This window comes from Tachypleus tridentatus, chromosome 13 (assembly GCF_004210375.1).
Source record: "Tachypleus tridentatus isolate NWPU-2018 chromosome 13, ASM421037v1, whole genome shotgun sequence".
In the NCBI taxonomy this organism is placed as follows: Eukaryota; Metazoa; Arthropoda; class Merostomata; order Xiphosura; family Limulidae; genus Tachypleus; species Tachypleus tridentatus.
The window spans coordinates 178,360,344-178,379,171 of NC_134837.1; the positions used below are offsets into that span (position 1 = coordinate 178,360,344).

Sequence of the window (18,828 nt, forward strand, 5' to 3'; positions counted from 1 at the left end):
CATTTTTATGAAGAACTACAAACACGTATTTTAATACTGTGCTAATTCGTTGGTTCATAACTAAACTTTGAAATCGACCTTTTTGTGCTTACCACTGTTAAACTCATCAAATGTTCCTCCAACTTCTCCATCTTAAGTTTTGTTTTATCAAATCATTATACCAGACAAATTCGAACGCTTTTGTATTTGTGAAATGCTTGAATATCGTATAATAAAATCAAATTTCCCATCTATTACTGTTTTCTCACTCTCAAACCTTTTGTTAGATAAGTACAAAGCTACACAATGACATATCTGATTTGTCCACTGCAGGTATCGGAACCCGATTTGGTTTGATGTCATAAGCCATCAGATCGCTTAGCTACGAAGGCCTCAAACAATTAGACAGCCGACTGTTGAGGGAAAGTTAAATGAGACGTTAAAGTTTCCTAAATACGAAGCATCGACAAAAATGTCAAACATTTCAAAAACAGTTATCAGAAGCCATTTGTCACTCGTGTTGAGGCGAAAAAAGATAACACTGAACAAATCCTAGTGCAGTTCACTTTAAAACTAAATCAAAGTATTAAAGGAACCTTTAAACGCTTAAGAGACTACTATTCGCAACGTATCAAACTGAAACGTGTTAAAACGACTATGGTAGAACTAAAATATCAGTCGAGATTAAAACGTTTACTTACAGCTAAACATTCATGGTTTCTACCTTAAAACTACTAGATGTAACTTAGTTTTTGAGGAAGGCTTCGGACTTGAAGCCTTTTCTGGAATTATTTGATCGTTCTACAAAAATATACCTATATTTGAAATTCAGTAATGTTCACCATCCACGAGAAAAACGATTTTATTGAAAGTTCAATTTAAAGTGAGCCATGACCACAGTATTACACCACAGAGCAGATATTATTCGTGATAACGAGAAATCCATTTGAAGTAAAAATGTATTCTCAAGACGGCTGATATGGGTATTAAAACTTTAATTAAAGTACACGGCAGCGTTTCGACCTTTTCAGGTCATTTTCAGGTTAACAAAGAGAGTTTGTAACTGAATGTTGCCGGACACTTCTTAGAGACGAGAGTATAAACGGGTACGGGATTGTAGAGGACGTTGCAGTTAGATGTTAGGTTATTAATTAGTATAGGTATGTATAAAGATGTTCCTATATATTGGTTTAATTTTAGTTATAGTTGTTGTATATAAGTAGGGCTTCTTTGATCACTTGCAAACTCTCGTTGTTAACCAGAAGATGCCCTAAGAAGGTCGAAACGTTGTTCTGTACTTTATTTTGATTAAAGTTTTAATACCCATATCATAGGTTTTGATAATACATAGTAGATTTTACTAACGTATTTCTTTGAAGAAGCAGCTGTCTATGAAAGTACCTTGCTTTTCTGTTCCAACACTTTTGAGATTTTTACGAAAGAAAAACAAATATTCTTTTATGTTTGTTTTGATTGTTTAATATTTGAAACTTACTAGTTTGTAATTTTTATTGGCTAAATATGAAACATATCACTTTGTGGAAATTAACTGTTTTATTTACTGCTCAGCTACAAAATTACTGTCTTGTTATAAAAATATTACTCAGTTAAGACTGGTGCAGTAGTTTCCGTGATCCAAGTTTAGGAATTGTACACCTAAAGTGATTTATAATAAGATAGTTTCTGTTCAGTTTCGGGAAAATTTAGCGCCACAATTTCAACGTGTGGCGCATGCTCACTGTTGAAGAATTGCGTGGTGACGCAATTTGAGACTACAGAAAAACAGTCAAGAATGTCTATAAAATAAGAAAACTAGAAGATGAAGATTTCATAGTCATTCCACCAGGCTTTGGTTTCTATCACATGACCAGGAATGTAGCCCAAAGAACTGAACACATTTCAATTGTCAGTAAATTTGTTTGTTTTTGAATTTCGCGCAAAACTACACGAGGGCTATCTGGGCTAATCGTCCCTAATTTAACAGTGTAAGACTAGAGGGAAGGCAGCAAGCCATCACCACCAACTCTTGGGCTACTCTTTTACCAATGAATAGTGGGATTGATTGTCATATATAACGCCCCCACGACTTAAAGGGTGAGCGTGTTTGGTGTGATGGGGATTCGATATCAGTAAGTAACACAAAAATATCGGCATCACTTGAAAATTACGAGAAAGAGGGATATATTAAAAATATATTTTTTTTTTCTCCAATTTATTTTACGTACCACTGGATAGTTATTTAGCGTTTGTTTGGACATATTGGGACAACTAACTTCTTTATAATCAGATAAATAATTGTGTATATAAAGCATAGGCGATTAAAAAACGAGTATAATTTTATATCCACGCCTCTTCCCCATACAGACCACTACACCCTCTTACAAGATCTCTTTAAATACTGTCTGCAGGAACAATCTTCTAAATTAATTTTCACACGAAGGATACAACCTTGATTATTTATATCTACACTTCGTTCCTTAACAGGTACACCTGTTTATTTTTCGTCTTGCATGTCATGAGGCCAATCAATATCAACCACCAATTTTTTCTTCTTTTGCTTATCTGTTAACAGCGATATCTTTGTTTAACGACTTAAGTTCGCATCTTTTGTTACATATTTCTTTTCACGTGCATAGGTACGAATCTTTAACAAAGAGGCACTTTAGATAGACGAATACTCTGAAACTATAAACTCGGATAAATCTAATTCTAAAAAATTAAGCGAAAGAATTATTTTGAATCCAAAAAATTGCAATATGTATTTGGTTTTACTTTTCAAAATCATATAAAAAGCTTAGTGGCTAAAATCTAGACTCAGACCTAGTTAAACCCAGGTCTATTTAATCATGATCTGACTTTAGAAATCATGTTAATAAGTTAACGTACGTCTTCGGAATAACGATTTTATTATAACAGAGGTCTTTCCATAATACTTTAAAAACTATAATTGTCCAAATGAACAGTTAGATTTTCTTACTCGACTCAACGAAAATAAGTTCTCACTAACGAACAATATACCAAATATTCATGTATTTCATATAACACAAAAATTACAGGAAAAACATACATCATAACCCTTACAGACTCGTTTTCCGAGCTGCACTGCATTATTGGTTTGTTTCTTTTTGAATTTCGAGCAAAGCTACACGAGGGCTATCTGTGCTAGCAGTCCCTAATTTAACGGTGTAAGACTATAGGGAAGGCACCTAGTCATCACCACCCACCGTCAACTCTTGGGCTACTCTTTTACCAACGAATAGTGGATTGACTGTCACATTATAACGTCCGCACGGCTGAAAGGACGAGCATGTTTGGTCCGACGGAGATTCTAATCCACGACCCTCAGATTACTAGTCGAACACCTTAACCCATCTGGCTATGCCGGGCCCCATTGCATTATTCTAACAAATAATAAGATTCTATCATTCATGCATAAAGTTATATGGTTTTCATCTTTTTACTTTCTTCCTTATTCAAAGTGCAAATTTACATAATATGTCTGCCGCAGGATATCGGTTTATGTTTTAGTGCATACTCCTGAAGTAGCCATGAAGCGAAACGTCGAAAGTCTAATTAAATAAAAACATTTTGGTGCTAAAAGGTCGTTATTTCTAGTATTAATGTATATACACTAATATGTACTACAGAAATCAAAATTGTTAAAATGTTATGGGCCTCAAGAAAGAAAATATATGAACCCTAAAATGAGGATATGTTCGTGTTCTTGTCCACTGACTTCTGTTTTCACGGTCAATACAGAACATATTTTGCTGTCCAAAACAATAGTTACTTGTATATATACAAAAACATTTCTATAGCTAATTGACTATGGAAATCTAGCAACAAAAAGTAACACAGATTTGGTTTCGTTTGTTTTGAATTTCGCGCAAAGCTACACGAGGGCTATCTGCGCTAACCGTCCCTAATTTAGCAGTGTAAGACTAGAGGGAATGCAGCTAGTCGTCAACACCCACCGCCAACTCGTTTACCAACGAATAGTGGTATTAACCATCACATTATAACGCCCCCACGGCTGAAAAGGCGAGCATGTTTGGTGTGACGGAAATTCGAACCTGCGACCCTATAATTACGCGTCGAGTGTCTTAGCCATCTGGGCCAACAATACAGAAATACCATCCGAAAAATATTTAATTCCATCGTAAAGAAAGTCAAACATTTATTTTATTTTATTAAAAACGTGAACATTTAATTGGTATATTCACTAACTTATAGATCATCTGATTCACTTTTGCTATAATTCTGATTAACACGATTTTTCACGTGCCATGTCATAATGGTTTTATACAGGTGAATCAGTCAGTGTATTTGACCATAAACTCCGAAACGTAGGAATCTGGTTATGCATAACTTACATCCATCCAAATGAACATATGATTCAAGATACTTTAAAATCTGATTGTTAGGGAGATCTGTTTAGTAACGCAACTTACAGCCACGTCAATGAGGCAAATACATCTGACGCAACCTTATTAGAATTAACTGAAGTTGATACTCGAGCTATAAGAAAAATATATACATAAAGGATGTTTTTAAGTATTATATGATTAAGCTGCTTAACATATCTGAAAAACGAACAACAAAAATTACAGATTTATAACCGTTGTAGTTTCTCCAGTCTTAACTACGTTTGTACATTACAAAAAACCTTCCATACAAACAAATTTCCTGTTGTTAACGGACAATATACTGTGCTGTTCCCTAGCTAAAGTAAGTCATCATAAAATTTCAAATTATTCTAAATACAAAAATATACTGGGTCCCGGCTATATCATGGTTCAAAATAGCCCGTTACTCGATATAACGTGGTCCATCTTGGACCCCAAAATTTTAATTTTCATTAACAATTCAGAACGTATTTCCAGTCCTTTTCCCCTACAAATGACAGCTAATATTCACTGCTAACCAACAAGCACTTTAATAAAATGAAAATTAATTGCCAAATCTCTTAATTTCAGGTCACACTTTATATGAAAATATGACACTTAATATTTAACCCACTGACCAAGGCCTTATATTTATTGACCTACAAACGTAACTATGGAGGAGAATTGATCAAGAGGATAGTAAACAGTAAGGACAACGTGATAAATGGTCTGAAGAAACTTAATGTGAAAACGGGAATCGACATTTATGTCGTTGCTGGGAAAACGTGACAATCATCTGTATCAAAAAGTGTTGGAAACATAACCTCGGTGTTGTATTCGAGACGAATACCAACAGCAACAATGACGAGGATTTCAAAGCCTGAAAGAGGTGATACATGATGACGACAATCGAATTTTGGGTCACCACGGATTCAGTGTTCACGACTTAGACAACGTTAAGTCCGTACTTGAAGCTGAATTACATCCCAACAATATCAATCCATCTGTGGCTGAGCATTGACTACCAAGAAGCTATCAACGAGACGATGACAGATGATGAAATATCGACTAGCGTAACATATCCAAACCCTCAATATTTTCAAGCAAGCTGAATACGATGATGATGCTAGCAGCAACGCCACCGAGACCGAGTTATTTCCATCATCCCATACCGTCGTCCACTTCTAGAAGAACGGCTGAAATGGTTGGAATCCAATGAAAAATCAACCGCTGCATGTGTGACAGTTCTGGAACATCTTACAGACAGTCAGATGTAAACAATTAAAATTACTGATCGAGGCCACAGTGTGCTCCCGTTTAAAAATAATTTTATTTCGTATTTATGGCAAACCTAATTAGGTTATCTTCTCCCATTAATAATTTTGGGTAACTGACCAGAGGGAAGACAGCAAGTCAGCAGTATCATGTATTCTTATACCCATGGCTTTAAGGGTGGGGAATATTTTGTGGTATCGCACCGATTTGAACCAAACTCGACACCTTTAAACTTCAGAGTTCTACCAGAAGACCAATCCACACCGTAAATGGTTTTTCTTGTTAAGCACGATGCTAAACAATGAAATGTGTGTGTTCTGCCCATTCGGCTTCATTCACTGCGTTAAGACAGTATAAATTAAATGGATGCTAAACTGGAACCCTTCTCCCAACTATACTTATACCACAAGCAGTAACGATCTAACAGAAAAAACAACAACATGAATACAACAATAACAACGAAGAAATGGCACAGCAACGTCAACATGAAAATATTCTGAGCGAACAATAATCTAACACGGATCTACTTGCTCTTTATGGTACACCATATTATAACATCTCTCATCCTCATTATTATACTCTCGAGACATCTTCACACTTCTACTGCTCTTCAGACCAATATCCAAGTCGGATTCGTTCCCAAGAGACACGAGATCGTAAATCTTGCACGAGATTCAAGCGCCGATATCACAAGTATTATCATAAAATTACTATCACTGACTGCAGAACCATTCGAGTCGGTAAGTTTAACAGAAACTGCCCAAACAAGGAAACTATAAAACCAACATACATATTATGTTTTATTAAACTTTTACCTTGGATATCTTTCTAAACGGTTCTACTTCAGTCAACAATGTTGGATTACACAGCCTTCCAAGTAACCAAAAATATATATCCCTTCCGGTCATATCATTCTATACGAATGATTGTTATTATTGATCTTAATACCAAATATAGGACCTTTGGCTGTACTATTGACAACACCAATGAAAGTCGTCTATTTGATTTCCTTGACAGCCACAATAATACACTATTAAATGATAAACAGCGTCTCATACATGAGTACATCTGTCATAACCCAGCCAGCATGAAGAGTATTGGTATTACGTGAAGGGCCTCGTTGGCAAGGGTACAGCAGATATGTTGTTGTTGAGATTATTATTACACACACTTCTTTACATTCACTCAGAATTTCTTGTTACTAACGAAACGAGTACATAGTAAGTGTATGCATAAGTTGACACACTATTTAACATCTTTTACACTGAATGTGATGTCGATTAGTAGTCACCTTCCCATCCAGAAGCCTTGATACAAATAAATAAAAGAAAAATTGTCGCAATATGCAACAACCCAACATTCACTCAGAATTTCTTGTTACTAACGAAACGAGTACATAGCAAATGTATGCATAAGTTGACACACTATTTAACATCTTTTACACTGAATGTGATGTCGATTAGTAGTCACCTTCCCACCCAGAAGCCTTGATACAAATAAATAAAAGAAAAATTGTCGCAATATGCAACAACCCTACATTCACTCAGAATTTCTTGTTACTAACGAAACGAGTACATAGCAAATGTATGCATAAGTTGACACACTATTTAACATCTTTTACACTGAATGTGATGTCGATTAGTAGTCACCTTCCCATCCAGAAGCCTTGATACAAATAAATAAAAGAAAAATTGTCGCAATATGCAACAACCCTACATTCACTCAGAATTTCTTGTTACTAACGAAACGAGTACATAGCAAATGTATGCATAAGTTGACACACTATTTAACATCTTTTACACTGAATGTGATGTCGATTAGTAGTCACCTTCCCACCCAGAAGCCTTGATACAAATAAATAAAAGAAAAATTGTCGCAATATGCAACAACCCTACATTCACTCAGAATTTCTTGTTACTAACGAAACGAGTACATAGCAAATGTATGCATAAGTTGACACACTATTTAACATCTTTACACTGAATGTGATGTCGATTAGTAGTCACCTTCCCACCCAGAAGCCTTGATACAAATAAATAAAAGAAAAATTGTCGCAATATGCAACAACCCTACATTCACTCAGAATTTCTTGTTACTAACGAAACGAGTACATAGCAAATGTATGCATAAGTTGACACACTATTTAACATCTTTTACACTGAATGTGATGTCGATTAGTAGTCACCTTCCCACCCAGAAGCCTTGATACAAATAAATAAAAGAAAAATTGTCGCAATATGCAACAACCCTACATTCCTTGTTTGGTTCCTCATACGGCAAGATTATTTGTGCATTTTCTTCTGGTAAAAATGTAGTTTCTTAAAAATACATTAAGCCTAATACTTCTTAATTATAAGAAATATAACTTATTATAATAGCACTTCTCCAGCAAAAGGTGTCCACGCCATAACTGTTATTATTCAAACGAGCGGCTTAATTAAGTAGCGAATACAAGACTTCACGTTCATACATTATTAGAGTACAGTATAATGGAGCACATCAGCAAAAGCTGACATTTTAAAGACCCATTTTCAAAACGTATTTAAAACGACTATTATATGAACAATTTCGTTTGAAACAAGATATACATCCATTCACACATAACGCCTAATTTTCACATCGTATTTTCCAATATCAGTTACACGTAATATACAATAAATAAGTACCCGAACAAGCTCAATCAATACAACACATCACAACAATTAACAATATGGAGAATACTGCATACGAATTAAAATAGGAAATCGGGAAAATATATGAATTTCTATCAGCCGCATTCAAGTTATCCTTAATATCAGGTAAGCTTGTTTTACTCTCAAACCCGTTGATTGTTGGCACAGACAGCCTCCGTCAGTTGGAAGCGAGTGCGCTCTATACGATGTACAACTCGCAAAAATTCCGTGCGCGTTTAAGACAGCCGCAGTCAGAGTCAAAAGCTGACAAATGTTACAATATTTCAAAAAGACGAAACGCCAGGAGATAAGTATAACAGACAGAGAACCACAAGTATTAATATGACTGCCAAGGTAAACTACGTAAAAATGATCACCAACTTTCTGCTATTTCTAGAAATACATTTTGTGATATTCAAAACGGTGTCAAAAAAGTCAAGACAAACAATGAATCACCCAGTTAGCTGTACAACGGATGGCTTTAACAAAGGACGCTGCCCATTGGCGTTCTTGGATAAAGAAATATTTCGTTAATGTATGGTATAACATGTTTCAGTATCTCAGATTGGATTACTGCAGAAAATCATTCGTTGGTTCTTCAACTTTCTAGTAGACAGGAAAGTCAGAGAGAACCTTGAAGGCATGTGCAGAATACTTCGAACCGGTAATGTTTGTATCGCAAGGAGGGTGTGTGGGTGTTACTGGCCTTATTTTGTTTATACTATATACCAGTACATTGACAATTACCAATAATAACGACAGTATTAATTCTCAGTTTATATAATTATTAATGGCGTTCACCAGATACGTCGAATTCCTCTTAAGCCTAAAAGAAGCATGGGCGCATTAAAACAAATCTTATCATCTAAACACTTTCAAAATATATATATCTTTTAATTTCGTGCAAAGCTACTCGATGACTATCTGCGCTAGCCGTCCCTAATTTAGTAGTGTAAGACCGAAGGAAAGGCAGCTAGTCATCACCACCCACCGCCAACTCTTGGGCTACTCTTTTACCAACGAATAGTGCGATTGACAGTAACATAACGTCCCCAATGCTATGTGACGGGTATTCGAACCCGCAACCCTCAGATTATGTGTCCAGTGCCTTAACCGCCTGGCCATGCTGGGTCATAATCAATAAGTGAAATATAATATTTAGTTGTTTATTTATAGACATTCATACCTTAAGATGGTAGCACTAAGAAATACCTAAATAATACAGTTAAGTAACTGCCTAAACTAAAACAAACAACATGTATACAGAATGAGTCAAAGACTTAAAGTCCCCCGCTGATACAACGACAAATCTACGGATTTACAACGCTAAAATCAGGAGTTCGATTCCCCTCGATGGACTCAGCAGATAGTCCCATGTGGCTTTGCAATAAGAAAACACAAACAGAGACTTAAATCTGATCGTATTTAACTGGTGAAACGATATTACTAAAAGTATAACAATTATCAAACAGTGTGATCCATTGTTTTCTAATAAATATATTTTTTTTTTTTTATCAACAGGCGACTGAAAACTGTAAAAGCAATTGGTTCATATCCTAACAAGGAACGGGGAGGGAGAAAGAGAGAGTTACATTAAATACCGTGACCAATCCTTTAGATTTCAATAACCTGGAATTGATTACACATCATTAAAATGTAGCCAAACTGGTTACGTTGAATACAATGTAACAGAAGAGTGACAAGATCCGATACATTTATTGAGACTACGTTGAATAAAGTGTAACAGAATAGTGACAAGATCCGATACATTTATTGAGACTACGTTGAATAAAGTGTAACAGAATAGTGACAAGATCCGATACATTTATTGAGACTACGTTGAATACAGTGTAACAGAATAGTGACAAGATCCGATACATTTATTGAGACTACGTTGAATAAAGTGTAACAGAATAGTGACAAGATCCGATACATTTATTGAGACTACGTTGAATAAAGTGTAACAGAAGAGTGACAAGTTTAATGTAGCCAAACTGGTTACGTTGAATACAGTGTAATAGAAGAGTGACAAGATCCGATACATTTATTGAGACTGGTTTGAATTAAAACTCCCCTTTTGTTATTATTTCAGTTGAGTATCTACAAACACATCGCTTTGTATGGTAATAACTATACTGCAGTTAAACTGTTTTTGAGTGGTTTTATATAAATATAAAAGAAAACCCTTGGTACGGCTATATCAGTGTTGTTAAGAATAGCACCTATGAGAATATGTGGAAGCTGAAGACAGCCACTGATTACACTCCTTTACACGTCAATACACGATCTTTCACTTCATGAAGACAACACCGTGAAATAAAACGCCCCGTAAAATAAAACGCCACGTAATACACGATCTTTCACTTCCTGAAGACAACACCGTGGAATAAAACGCCACGTAATACACGATCTTCCAGTTCATGAAGACAACACCGTGGAATAAAACGCCACGTAATACACGATCTTTCAGTTCATGAAGACAACACCGTGGAATAAAACGCCACGTAATACACGATCTTTCAGTTCATGAAGACAACACCGTGGAATAAAACGCCACGTAATACACGATCTTCCAGTTCATGAAGACAACACCGTAAAATAAAACGCCACTTAAAACATGATCTTCCAGTTCATGAAGACAACACCGTGAAATAAAACGCCACTTAAAACACGATCTTCCAGTTCATGAAGACAACACCGTGAAATAAAACGCCACGTAATACACGATCTTTCACTTCCTGAAGACAACACCGTGGAATAAAACGCCACGTAATACACGATCTTCCAGTTCATGAAGACAACTCTGTGGAATAAAACACCACGTAATACATGATCTTCCAGTTCATGAAGACAACACCGTGAAATAAAACACCACTTAATACATGATCTTCCAGTTCATGAAGACAACACCGTGAAATAAAACACCACTTAATACATGATCTTCCTATCAATGAAGACAACACCGTGAAATAAAGCACCATTTAATAGATGATCTCTCAGTTCATGAAGACAACACCGTGAAATAAAGCACCACTTCACCTTGCTGTCTGGTAGTTTGTTACTACAGAACAGAGGCACAGAATGAACTATCTGTGTTCTGGTTACTGTGGATATCAAAACTAAATTTTTAGAGTTATAAGCTCTCAGACCTGCCGATGAACCACCAGTAGTGAGAGTATAATGAGATTACAAAATCAAACGTATATAGAGGTCTGCCTACATGATCTAACACATCTATTCAAATAGTTCAGAATTACTGAACTCTTTTTTTGCCATTTTTCCAACATAAATCGGAATTCCCTGTTATTTCAAGAATGCCGAAGTTTCATATGTCTAGTGATTTTGTAATGAATGTTGGTCTTCTCCCGTTGTGTTTATCTTCTAACAAACTACAATTACATATGTACCACTGGAGAAAGTCCTAAATGAATGATAACAAGGTACCGTAAAGATAACAATGAAAATACTGCCATGTAATTTAGCTTTCCACTCGTGTCTTTGTCATTTAATCATTTTCGTCAATTGAGAGAAACTTAAGTGAATAGCATCCGCACATCTGGAATATGTTGGCACCAGATGTGAAATGAGTTACATCATAAATGTTCTCAGATGTACAGTTTAATGAACTACATATAACAGTATCAGAAGTACATTAGAATTACATTATTCAGGGGTTTTAGGTTTCGATATATCGACTTACATAGTATTTAATCTTATTCCCAAACTCCGTTTGCTAAATACTTCAGGTTTTATTTATTGGATTATATTTTATGAATCGTGAGATAAGAATACGAAATATATGATGAGATGAATATATTACAGTACGGTTCACAAGTCTTTGGTAGCGTTTAAATAGGTTCGCGTTTTTCGGGCACATACACACGGGACATGTTTCTAGGAACACTTCCAACAACACAAAACAATATTTTAGTCTTATGAGGTAATCTCACCTTTGAAACAAATTCTTTAAATGTGTAAGAGATGATGTGTACATGTATTAGTTCTAAAGCTATCGAATACATTAACTGTAAATAGGCGATTTTTCCATGAGCAATATAAAACAATGATGAAATAAATATTTATCAAAACACATTATTTAGTTACGTAAAAATCAAAATTAAATTTTCTATTACTGGCCCTTGCTGTCATATAGGAGGATGGCGAATTATGAACTACTGCCTAAGGTTTTTAGTTGTTTTAACATCTTTTTGTAATTATTAAATAAAATGGTAGAAGTTGGAAGTCTTATAGAAATATCAGATAGTCTATTTCTACTATGAGAATGTTTTTGCCTAATTTTGTACATCTCTTAAAAGGGAGAGTGGTTTATTTCTACTTTAAGTCCTTATGCAAATATCTAGGGTAGTGGTTCTTAACCTTGTTGGAGGTACTGAACCCCGGAAGTTTCGTACTTGCATTCACTGAACCCTTCGTAATTGGAAAAATAAAATATTATTTTTTAAAATTCAAAACATAAGTAGATATTTTATCAGTGCACAAAATGAACCATGCATCAGTTGCACACAATATCACTATGTTCAGAGAACAAAACATGAATTTCACAAAAAAACAACTCAATGAATATTTACTGCAAATCAATGCGACTTTTGCTGTTGCCTTTCAGAGGCAAGTTCAGAAATGCGCGGCTTCACCATGGAAAGTGCCACTCTCATATCATTTTAGCAATAAAGTTTGTTCCTTTTCTTCGTTTTTATGTCTACCATCCTCGAAAAGGATTGCTCGCAAAGATACGTTGTAACAAACGGTACGAGTATCTCAAGGGCTTTCCTTTTGGTGACACCAAAACGTTGAGAGCGTTGTTGTTCTGAAAAGTTGCTGTTGAACCTGGCTCCGTTGAAGTTCAATGATTTCGTCGCGGGATTCATCATTGACATCTGCTGTCGCAACACTAACGTGAACGGCTGTCTCACCCATGCTGGATATGACCCTTTGATGTATCCGTCGAGAGACTTTGCGAGCTCATCTAAGTGCATGGTAATTGCTTGTTTTAGTTCTCCGGGTACAGAAATGTCTCCGATTTCAGACACATCTTCGATCTTACTTACACAGTCGTCCAGTAGGGGAAAGTTTGTCGTTTCTATAACGGTAGCTTTTTTTGAAAAGACTTCAGGTTTTCTTTCGCTTCGATGATGTTGACTCCACCGCCCTGCATCTGTTGATTGAAAGCATTGAAGATATAGGCCATGTACGCCAAAATGAGAAAATGAACTCAGATTTTTCGAAGCAATCTGCATAATAATGTTGGTGCTTTCGCAAAAACAGGGCTACCTCCACACGTATGACAAAAACACGATTCAGCACCTTCCTCCGGGACCGGGATAACCACCGAACGTTAGAATTGTACAGATGTACCTCGAATTCAGAGCCCATTTCATTACACAGCTCTTTGAAAATGCGGTGCTTCAGGGCACTATTTCGTACAAAGTTCACACATTCCACTACAACTTTAAATACTTCTGCCAGTTTTGAAGGTAAGGATTTTGTTGCCAACGAATGCCTGTGGAGAACACAGTGAGTTACAATGATGTGTGATGCATCAGCTTTCACCAGCGCACCAAAACCAGAGTTTCGTCCCAGCATGACTGAAGCTCTGTGGAAACGAACCACAGAAACAATATCCCACGAAAGGTCGTTGTCTCTGAAGAAGTCATCCACAAGTTTCTTCACGTCGGCTGCCTTAGTTGTAAAAGGCTTACAAAATAAAAAAACTTCTTTTATCTCGTCGTTCTTCACATAGCGCACGAATACAACAAGCTGGCTTAGATTGGAAACGTAGGTGGTCTCGTCGAGTTGAAGGCTGAGTTTTGCTGGGCTGGGAATCATATCTGCAACTACTTGAGCCTAGATGTCATCTATTCTGCTGCTGATGGTGTCATTTGAAAAAGGAATTTGGGATAACTTATTTTCAGCAGCTTTTCCCACCATGATATTCGCCATCTTCAACGCAGCTGGTTTTACGAGTGCTTCACCAATGGTGTGTGGTTTGCCCTGCTTTGCAACTTCGTACGATGTTGTGAGGATCGATTTGTCGATGGGTACAAAGCCGAGAACAGGCAGAGTAGCCTTTTCATCGAACCTGGCTCTCTTTACCTTAAATTAAGCAAGCGTTGTGTTCTTGTATTTCCTATCTCCATTCAGCTTTAGGGAGTGTTCTCTTAGTTTTGCCGGTGCTAGACTAGAATTGCTCAACTTGGCATTGCAAATCATGCATTGAGGACGCTGACTCCCAACATGCCCCGTTATACACGTGAATCCATATTGTACGTATTCGTTCGACCACTTTCTGTTTTTGCTCGACATAGTTAGTATGAAAGGATTGAAAGATTAGGAAAAAAATCACAAATGACGCATGATTACTACAGTCACAAGTGGACTGCTAAGCGCACGAAGTTCCCTGCAACATAGATATTAAGGCCAAGTGATGTGACGTGATCAGCCACAGCAAATGATGGGCAAGAGGAGCATTACGTCACGAATCATACGAGTGGCCTAACCTCCGCCGAACCCCTGGGGTTCGATTGAACTCAGGTTAAAAACCACTGATCTAGGGCAACCACCTTCCCACAACTGACTGCAGACTGCGAAGGAGAGTTGGAGATGAGACTTTGTGGGTTCAAACACTCAACTCATAACCCTTTATAGATTCTCCTCAGTTAGTTGTTGGTTAGTTTGATATAATCTTATCCGACAGCTGGAATATCCCTAACGCGTTTGAATGTCATGGCCACAGACATTATCCGTTATGGGTTTTAATGATGATAACAAAGACTGGTATTGGGGAAAAAATAGAGTCACTTTGTAAAGTTTTATTATATATATTAATGCCATCATTATTGTTTTATAGTGCTGATTAAAAATTCACCCATTACAATTAATGTTGTTTGATAGATTTATAAAAACATATTACCTTTCAGACTGTATGATAAAAAAATCTTTCGTCTTACATGTTGAGGGTAAGCACTAATGGGATGCATCACTCAAAAAATCTAAGCTCGCACGAATAATTTTTATGTTTACTGAAGTATGGCACTCTAGTCTACTTTTGATGAATAACCTGAATATTAAAAACTAATATCTTTAATTATTTAGTAAGACTAAGTGTTTTCTTATAACAAAGCCACATCGGGCTATCTGTTGAGTCCACCGAGGGGAATCGAACCCACGATTTTAGCGTTGTAAACTTACCGTTGCACCAGCGGGAAACATTTACTAAGATATTCAACACAGTGTTACTTACACCCTCAAAGACAAAGAGATCTAGAAACAATAACTGACCTAGCAAGTAACTGTATTTTTATTGTTAATACAAGTTAAAACTAAGACAGATAAGGACTCAAACCCATGACTTTGTTATGCACTTCTTAATTACTGGCAGTAAAATAAACAGTACTCAAATAATTCGGCTTTAAAATCCAACCAATCTCATTTATTAAAACCCCACAGTCTAGTATTTGTTGTATATTTTCGACCTGGACAGCAATAACCTTACGTATCACAAGGGCTAGAAATCAGATTAGAAGCCTCTAGTTTCAAACATAGCTACACCTTATTTATATCTGCTTACCCAGTTAGCAGCACCTGTTTCACCAACAAACAGTGGGACTGACCTTAAATTATAAGGCATCCACGTATGAAAGAATAAACATGTTCGGTGATTCAATTCAAACCAGTGTTCCGTATATGACCAGCCAAAGCTCCTTAACCACCAGCCTATGGCAGACTAAAAACTGGATGATACTCATATTGTTTGGGGCAGTGGTTCCCAACCAAGGGTGCGAGATAACATTTGTTTTGGCCATCTTCACCTTTATTCTCAAATAAATAATTACTGTAAGGGGTGCGAGAACATATTAATTTTTTTTAGGGGTGAGGGGCATAATAAAGGTTGGGAACCACTGGTTTAGGGAATACGACACAATCGATTCACGGCCCAGTATGGCCAGGTTGACGAGACATTCGACTGGTAATCTAAGAATCAAGGGTTTGAATCTCCATCACATCAAACATGCTCGTCCTTTCAGCAGTGGCGGCATTATAAAGTTGCGGTCAATTCCACTATTCGTTGGTAAAAGAGTAGCCCAAGAGTTGGTGGTGGGTGGTGGTGACTAGCTACCTTACCTTTAGTCTTACACTGCTAAATTAGGAACAGCTGGGGCAGAGAGCCAGCGTGTAGCTTTGCGAAAGTTTTAAAAAACAAATAAACAAGAATCGATTAAACACTTTGGAAAGAAGAGCTCATCAGGACTAGATTCTCTTATAACGTGGGGCCTCTTTTTCAAACAGCATGACAATTTCATAAAAATAAAATTATTCCCGAGTCAATATTAAGTTTCATACTCAAGCCTAACTAGGTGATGTTTAACAAAGCAAATCTTAAAAATTAACTTTTTATCACAATCGGCGTTTTCCAAACTATGGGGAACTCAGATTTTGGCAGGAGATCCCAAAAGCAACGACGGAAGAAACAGAACCATCAATTAGCTCTCAAATTTTTTTGCTATATTATTTACCCGCTCATTACAAACATTTTATAATTTTAAAATTTGTTAAAAACAGGTAAAGAAAATGCTTGCTGTGCTGTTATCCTTTGCAAAATTTATTTTAATGGAAAGGGGAAGGAAGGCGCAACAGAAACTTTGACGAGGTAAATGGGGTCGTCACTATTTGAAGTTTGGAAAATACGAATCTAAACCATTAATTGATAAAAGTGTGTGCACGCGTGTGTCCGCTTATAATTGGCGAACCGTTAGACCAATGTCGCCAAATATTGCACGTACCCTAAAGAATGACCACGAGGGAAGGAGTCGGCGTTTGAATCTTCCCTTACAGTTACGACAGAAAATGTTTGTTTTTAATTTTGCGCAAAGCTACTCGAGGGCTATCTGCGCTAGCCGTCCCTAATTTAGCAGCGTAAGACTAGAGGTAAGGCAGCTTGTCATCACCACCTACCGCCAACTCTTGGGCTACTCTTACCAACAAATAGTGGGATTGACCGTGACTTTATAACATCCCCACGGCTGGGATGGCGAGCATGTTTGGTGCGACCGGGATTCAAACCGGCGACCCTCGGATTACGAGTTGAACGCCTTAACACGCTTGGCCATGCCGGGCCCACAGAAAGTGTTGGTACCCTTGCGACGTGAGTAATCTTTTCCTCATAACTTAAAAGGTATCACGATTAGGATAATGAAAATAGAGTATATTATAAATATTATATTAACACACATCTACATAATTTTTTATGTATATTGAACGACAAATAAACTGTTTATAAACAAATAACCAAACATAGGAGGAGCAGAAAGTGTTCGTGCGTCTACTTTAATGGTCAGTTGTGTAGCCATTGAGGTGTCGGCACATTTGGTGTAGCAATACCAGAAAGCGACACACGAAACTTGTATTTTACAATAATTCGATTTTTTAAATCACTGGACAGTTGTTTCCTGTTCGCCATGATGACCAAGCAGATAATGAGGGAGATGGCGTTAAATTGCCAGAAGTAAATTTTTTTGCGCAACTTATAATATAAGTTGCAATATATAACTGTATATGCCACTCTTCCCCCTAACTCCGGTGGCCCCTATGTCTTTCAAATGAGTTGAACATGTAAGTTGGCTGGTTATAAGTATTTTAAGGCAATCTGAATAACCTTAACCGTTGATGCATCATAGAAAATTTAACACTGAGCTAACTACGGCATTCATTAAAAATCTGTCACGAAATAACCAAGTCTTCCCCGTGAATCTGGTGCTCTTAAACGACCAACTGTGCTCAATTAGGGTTACTTTAAGCACAAAAGATGGACAGTCTCAAGTGTCACAATCCCAAGTGCAAATGAATGTCTCGTATTTGACAGAAAAACGATTTGGTTTCTTCTATGATAGTGGAACAAACAACAATTCGATTGTAACATTCCTATATTCTCAGCTAAGAACAGGCAATGTAGAAACAGGACTGATTTAGTCGTTGTTCCTCTGTTGAACTGGATTACAACTGCCACATTCTCAACTCCGAATCACACACATGTAACAGTTTTAATACGGTGAATCTTGTTACTTAAGCCATGTGAGACACATTACTGTATTCGTTGGAAGTTTTCGTTTTTTTTTATTTTAAAATAAAACAATAAAAGAATGAAAGAAAGGTTAAAAGGTGAAAGTGCTGTTATGAAAAGTTAGATTTATCTTTTATTAACAATTACTCGAGGAACTACATATACATCCGTGGCTTTGATGATTCCACATTTTTCTGCAAACACTTGTCGATTCGGAACTTTGAAATATACGTACAGTGAATGGCATTTTAATACGTTCTAGAAGACAAGAAGCGTGACACTGCTACTGAAATCAATCACGGTAAAACTAAAATAAATACTTAATTCAGTGCGCTGGATAAGAATGTACTAATAGCACACCTCAAGTTCGATAAATTAAATATAAAAAATGGGTTGGCAAACAGTCTACTTATTTATACATACTTGATGCTCAAACTGGGGA

The 18,828-nt window shown here is 36.6% G+C and overlaps 1 protein-coding gene across 5 annotated transcripts in view; it reads right to left on the minus strand.

Moving 5' to 3' along the window:
* mri (BTB/POZ domain-containing protein mrityu) overlaps positions 1 to 18,828 on the minus strand; it is a 130,782-nt gene that overhangs the window by 37,995 nt on the left and 73,959 nt on the right. The gene's annotated exons all lie outside the window — the stretch shown is intronic.